Here is a 6,962-nt window from a genome sequence, read left to right on the forward strand (position 1 = left end):
TTGTGGGAATTATGTCTCAGTCAGAGGTCAGTGTGGTGGAGGAGGTTAGTGAGAGGGAGGAGGTGAGTGAGGTGGAGGAGGTTAGTGAGAGGGAGGAGGTGAGTGAGGTGGAGGAGGTTAGTGAGAGGGAGGAGGTTAGTGAGGAGGAGGAGGAGGGGGTGCCTGTTGTAGCGTTCTCCAGTGATAGTGATGGTGCTGTGGCTCCGCAGCCACGCACCACTACCAAGACTGGGCGCAATGTGAAGTTCAGCTATGCTGAAAACATGGCTTTGGTGCGGGAGCTGATGAGGCATCATCGCCAATTGTTTGGGCAGGATGCTGCCAAGGTGTCCTCACGTAGGAAGTTGGTCCTGTGGGGAAAAGTTATTGCTGCAGTCAATAGTGAGGGTGTGGTGAGGCGGACTGAGGACACGTGTAGAAAAAGGTTTTATGACATCAAGCGCCGTGTCAAGGCCAAGATGGCCAAGGAGGCCAAATCAGCCCGCCAAACCGGGGGTGGACACCCTTTCCGTGCCACTTTTCGTGATTGGGAGGAGCCTGTGCGGTCACTTATTCCTGCAGAAGTGGTGTCAGCGACTCATGTCCGGGATTCGGACCGTCCAAGGCAGGATGGTGAGTTTTATTTTACATTTTTTTGGCTCTTGTTATTTTTAAAATGATAATGCTGCTAATTGTTACGGTGTTTGTAAATATGCAAACATTGTGTTGGTAATGTCGTGCAGGCCTGTGCAACCTGTAGCTGTAAATGTGTTTCAAAACTACAAGGCCCATCATGCATTGCCAGAGTTTTGCTATTAGTGAATGTGAAATCTGTTGCAGTGCATGCTGGTATGTGTAGTTATAATACATAATCATAGATTTTGCTTGTCCCTAACTGTTTTTTCAAATGGCCTTTTTTTTTAAAAAACTTATTCAATAAATTGTTGCATTTTTTATTATGGTTTTTATGTTGTTTGTGAGAAATTTTATATTAAAATTATCTGCAATATATTGTGTCAAATTAAGCTATGTTTCTGGATTATTTAGTGCAACATCATCTTAATTTAAGAATACACACCCAATTAATTAATCCAGAATAGCTTAAACATAAAATAGTTAACTTAACATTAGGTGCGAGATGTTTACATTACAATAATGATTTTCAGATAACAATGAGTTTTAAAAGTATGGTCATAATGTTTTGTGCAATTTTTCAACAGTACACCAGAGACGCGCCACAGACAGGCCACAGCCAACTGATGAAGCTGCAGGGAATGCAGGTAAGAAATCAGTGTAGTCACATATTCTGCAAACACATAGAACCACAAAATATTAATGTTGCTATTTTCACATAGGTTCTTCTTCTGCAAGCCGCCCTCCTCTAAGGCGGCCATCACAGGGCTCTGTGACTTTAACTAGGAGGCCCACTAAGACGCGGCGTGTGGAGTCGGAATCTGCGCCTCCTTCTTCACCACCCAGGCGGCGCATCTCGGCAGTCTTGCCCCAGCCACCACAGGCAATTTTGGCTAGTCCCCAAAGTGATGAGCCACGATCACCTCAGCTGTCTGGTGAGTAAAAACTTAAAAGAAATACATTCAAACATTTCGACACAGTACATTTACTATGATGTGAGCTCAATGTGAGATGGCATGTTTCCCGTAGCAACCAATCAGATTCCAGGTATTATCTTCTTGAAGGTGCCAAATAAATGTGAATTAAAGTCTTATTGGTTGCTATGGGCCACATCACATTTTAAATAGAACACCCACCTTACTAAATTGAGCCCACAGACGTGCACAGAAAATGAATAGCGGGTTTCTCACCGGACTTAACCCACCCCCCCCCTTCCACAGCATTATAGTCTTCTCACACCTCCCCTGTCCGGGATGTAGACTGCTTACCTGATGCGCTCCTCTGGTCCGTCCAGGTGAGAAGTCTATATCCAGGACAGGGGAGGTGAGAGAACACTATAATGCTGTGGAGGGGGGGAAGTTCGGTGCGGAACCCGCCAGTCAGTCTCTGCGCACGCCTGTTATGGCACATATGTGTTTGTAAAGGAAAGATTCCTAGTTTTTAAAAAAACACCTCAAATTAAAAATTAAAATAAAAAAAAATAAGTATGGAATGTTTAGGACAAGCAAAGATATTTAATTATAACTAAACAGTGCCTGTTGGCCACCCCATACAGAACCAACCTTCATGGGAGACGATGACCAGCAGGAACCAGACCAACAGGCAACCTATACACTGCAACTTACGGCCGTTGATCCTACCCAGCCAACCCAGCCGCAGGATATGCCCCAAGCCTCCTTAAGTCCACAATTGATACCAACTCCACCCCAGCAACAAATGTCCGCTGACTTTTGGTCCAGTTGGGCAACACAACAGGCCCAAAACACTGCCTGCCTGAACACACACACACAACACCTTGCCAGTCTGCCCCATCATCTTCCGCGCATTAGTCGGAACTCGGGCAGACTGATTGTTCAGGTAGGCAGAATTGCGACATCGATGGAGCAAATCAGGGCGGACAACACGCAAATGCTGGCAAATTTGACGCACATCATCGATGAGCAACAGCGGCATCAACAAGCCCTGATACAAGTGATCCAACACAATCAGGTAGCAAATGAGACTTTGTCTAGGATTGTGGCCAGCCACACTGCCAGTAATAATCAACTGAATGCCAGTATACATAACTTGAGCCAAAGCATCACTCTGATGTCAGCACAACATCTCAGCTCCAGCTCAGGAACGACTACCCCTAGCCAGACCCCAGTTTCCTCCCCTGTTCGACGATCATCCAGAACACGGGCCAGCGACCCTGCTCAAACCTCGGCACCCAGCACACAAAAGAAAAAAAAATTAATCTGACAAGACATTTGTGTAACACAATAAAAATTTAAATATTGTCTTCACCAAAAATCCTGTGTCCGTGTCAAACATTGTAAAACACGCTATGTGTGTATGGTTTAATGGGGTAATGAGTGTCAATGTTTTAATACAAAATTAAAATACAAAATTACACAACAGTATAAAGAACAAACAATACTGTGTTCTAAGACCTACCAGACGCAACACTTAGACATAGACGTGTATGTATTTTTAAACACACCTGTTTCAAAAATTTAGAAAAGGTTGTCTGGGAAATAACAATGACGTCGCCTGTCACAGCCTGGAAGCTGCCAGTAGCCATAAAGTGCTACACAGCCAGGAGTTTGTGCAAGCCTGAGACAGAGCGTGAGCGTGCTGTCTCAGGATATAGTCCCAGTTTGACAAGGTCATACAGACGGCAAGTGTTGGATGTTTTTAGGGGAAACATCTGTATGACCCTATCATCAGACAATGCGTTTAAGTTTAAACGTCCCCTAAACAAACGTGGCTGGCGCAGCCTCCGCGGAACCTGTTCAACCTGCTGACCATGTACACTTACCTGGCCCAGATTTCTTGAAGAGTCATGGAGCACTTTCAGGTATCCCCCAGCAAACAAAAAATCTGTTGCACACACCACAGCAGCCATTTCAGAGTGAGAGATATTTAAAATGTGCCTGGGACCCTTTTATAGGGCCAAACATTCAGGTGTGAGTAATGGATAATTGACTACACATGTAAACACGCTTCTCAAAAGCAGGTCTGGTTTTTTTTAGGACATTTTACGAAATGTATTTTTTCACGGCCGCAAATGCATTTTCACGGTAGACATTACAAATACGAATGGTTAGTAAATGACCGAGATTCATATCTAAACAGCCGCGTTTTGACCGATGGTGTATTCATTCGTATTTTTAAACTTGAACTTCCAAAAAAATACGAATGCACTCATCACTGCCGTGATTTTTGCTTAGTAAATTACCGAGATGACACTTTGAAGAAAAAACGGCATCTCGGTCAAAATCGGGACCTTAGTAAATATACCCCATAGTCTGTAAATTACATTGGTATAAATATGTAATAAATCAGTGGCTACAAATGACTTGTAGACTTCAATGGAAGTGTGTAATATAATGTATTATGTAAGTTCTAATGGTTTATCATTAAACTCCAGCTAACCCCTATTCGGAGTTGGGAGAGTGCTGGCTCACTCTCAGTGTTTTATTTGTGTGTGTAAAATAGTATTCTCTTAATATAAAGTTTTGGATAAGTATAATGAAATGTGTTGTGGCCAAATAAATATTGCCCCAGCCAATAGCAAAGGGCTGTCATAAGACTACAAATATGACATGTATTTGCATTAAACAAATCTCCACAGTAAAATTAATATCTCTGTGTCTAAAAGAGTAACAGTTCATAGGTAAATAATTAGGAACATGTTACAGATGTAAGAAAATATTTTCTTTAATGTACAGCTCGTTGCTCTTCCAGTTACAGTGTGTAATGAAATGTCAGAGAATCAGGAAGTGTTTGGGTAACTATTACAAGGGGTGGGGCCAAGTGATGAAGTAAACTAGGTATGAGAAGTGGGCAAAACTGTAGTCATAGTCCATACCCCTAAGATAGAAGTCTGCCCTCATAATACAATTACATTTACATGGTATAAAATCAAGATTGTAACTGTAAACTGTAACAATGCATAAATGATACCTCTGAAAGATGTTAGGTAAACATACATTAACATTGCATCACTGCTGATGCTTGGCATATAACAGTAAAGGAGGGAGGTTTATTTTAGAAATATCTCTATGACGCACCTTACAACAGCTTAAGTCATTTCTAGAATTAATCACCTATTGTACAAAATACATTCCAAGGGCATCACAGAAAACTAGGTTTTATATGATGCCATCAAAAAAACAACAGGTGTAAGGTATTTTTAAATAGAACCCAAATGTCAACCCTTATTGCTATTCATATATAAAAAAGAAATGTAGGGTACATAAAAATAAGCTATAATATGCACAAGACAAAGTACAATTTCTAGGACACTGCATTTCTGCTTATAGTAAGCATATCACTACAAAAAGGAGGAAAATTATTTCAGAAGTTAAACCTCCTCAAACATGTAAACAACTCATATCCTTTTAGGATTAATCACTTATTGCAGAGAGTGGATTGTAGGTGCATCACAGAAACTACAAGTGTTATATGATGCCCTAAAGGGACAAAATGCACAAGGTGCATTACTCATGACACAAGAACAGCTAGATGCTTTTTGTCAGCTAAAAACAGACATAATATCAGCACCAGCATTAGGACTTCCTGATTATGCAAGGCCTTTCAATTTGTTTTGTTGTGAAATTTCAGGCCATGCGCAAGGAATATTAACGCAGGTACATTGTGACAAATAGCGACCCCTAGCGTATTACTCAGTACAGTTAGACCCAGTCATACGGGCAGCACCAACATGTGTCAAGTCAGTAGCAGCAGCAGCGTTATTGTTAGACAAAGCTGCTGATATTGTTCTGGGTCATCCCTTAACTGTACAGGTGCCTCACTCAGTGACTGAAATTCTGAACCAAGCACAGACTAAACATTTATCTGCTGCTAGACTGACCAAATATGAAGTAGCATTGCTTACACCATCCAATGTCATTATCAAACGTTGTACTTCTTTGAACCCAGCTACATTATTGCCGCTGGTTTCAAAAGAGGGGAATGGTGCGAGTGATGATGAAATGACAGGCACAGAAAACCAATCAAATTTTTCATTTCTATACACGATCAAGAACATGATTGTATAGAGTTAATGAATCTTGAAACCGCAAGTACACCAGAAATACAGGAACATCCTCTACTGAATGCAGATTTACATTTATTTGTGGATGGCTCCAGGTACTATGTGGATGGGGAACCGCATACAGGTTTTGCAGTTACCACAGAAACAGACATCTTAATACAGGAACCCTTGCCATCAGGTAGTTCAGCTCAGGAGGCAGAACTTAGGGCACTGATAGCAGCCTGTATTTATGCTGAAGGTCAAACAGTTGACATGTATACAGACTCAAGGTAATGCTTTGGTATTGCCCATGACTATGCGGTTGTCTGGAAGAGCAGAGATTTTATAGGCTCTTCAGAAAAACCAATAAAACATGCAGACTGTATTAGGGCATTATTTGCTACCTTTCAATTGCCAAAGAAATTAGCAGTCATAAAGGTCAAAGCGCACACTAAAGAGGACACTGCAGAGGACAGAGGAAACGCTCTAGCTGATCAGGCTGCAAAAGCTGCAGCAGTCCAGCCTCTGCCAGACACTCAGGTGATGTTAACTGTCACACCAGAGTCATTAGACTTACAGTTATTGTGCAAATTACAAGCACAAGCCTTAGGCAAGGAGAAAAAGATTGTGAAAAATTAGGTGGGCGAATACACGGTGACAGATGGATGGTGGAAAACCGTATCTGTTTACCACGCTCACTTTACCCAGTCTTAGCACAAATATTGCATTAAAAAACTCACCAATCAAGAGATGCAATGGTGAGGATTCTGAACCAGCATTGGGTGGCACCAGGGTTCACACAGGCAGCACAGGCTTATGTTGCAGGGTGTGTAGCTTGTGCTTTATATAACCCAGGAAAGGTTGTGAAGGTACCAGCAAAAAGTACCCCACAAACTTGCTACCCCTTTCAGAGATTACAAATAGACTTTGTCCAGTTACCCAAATGTTCTGGGTATGAAAATGTACTTGTGTGCAAAGACCTATTCTCAAATTGGGTTGAAGCTTGGCCTTGTAGAGCAGCAAACGCCAAAAACAGTTGCAAAGAAGTTAATGCAAGAAGTAATATGTAGATATGGAGTACCTTAAGTTATTGAAAGCAACAGAGGTACCCATTTCACAGAAGAAGTATTAGGCAAAATTATGTCAGATTTAGGTGTTACTCAGGCCTTTTACACTCCCTATAGGCAGAGTAGTAAACATGTAAAAAAACTTAACTATTACCTTAAAACTAAAGCTATAAAAATAAGTTACAGAAACAGGCAAAACATGTCTAGAAGGTTTACCCATTGCTTTGTTCTCACAAATACTTCAAGTGAAAAGCATGGGTTAA

General features: G+C 41.5%; 1 long non-coding RNA gene across 1 annotated transcript; it reads left to right on the forward strand.

The window, feature by feature from the left end:
• The first annotated feature begins 1,049 nt into the window (after positions 1-1,049).
• Positions 1,050-2,596, forward strand: LOC134911107 (uncharacterized). Its single transcript, XR_010176323.1, has 3 exons — positions 1,050-1,259; positions 1,335-1,547; positions 2,168-2,596. It is a non-coding gene; the product is annotated as an uncharacterized LOC134911107 (long non-coding RNA).
• The last annotated feature ends 4,366 nt before the right edge of the window (positions 2,597-6,962 follow it).

The sequence above is a fragment of the Pseudophryne corroboree genome, chromosome 4 (assembly GCF_028390025.1).
Source record: "Pseudophryne corroboree isolate aPseCor3 chromosome 4, aPseCor3.hap2, whole genome shotgun sequence".
In the NCBI taxonomy this organism is placed as follows: domain Eukaryota; kingdom Metazoa; phylum Chordata; class Amphibia; order Anura; family Myobatrachidae; genus Pseudophryne; species Pseudophryne corroboree.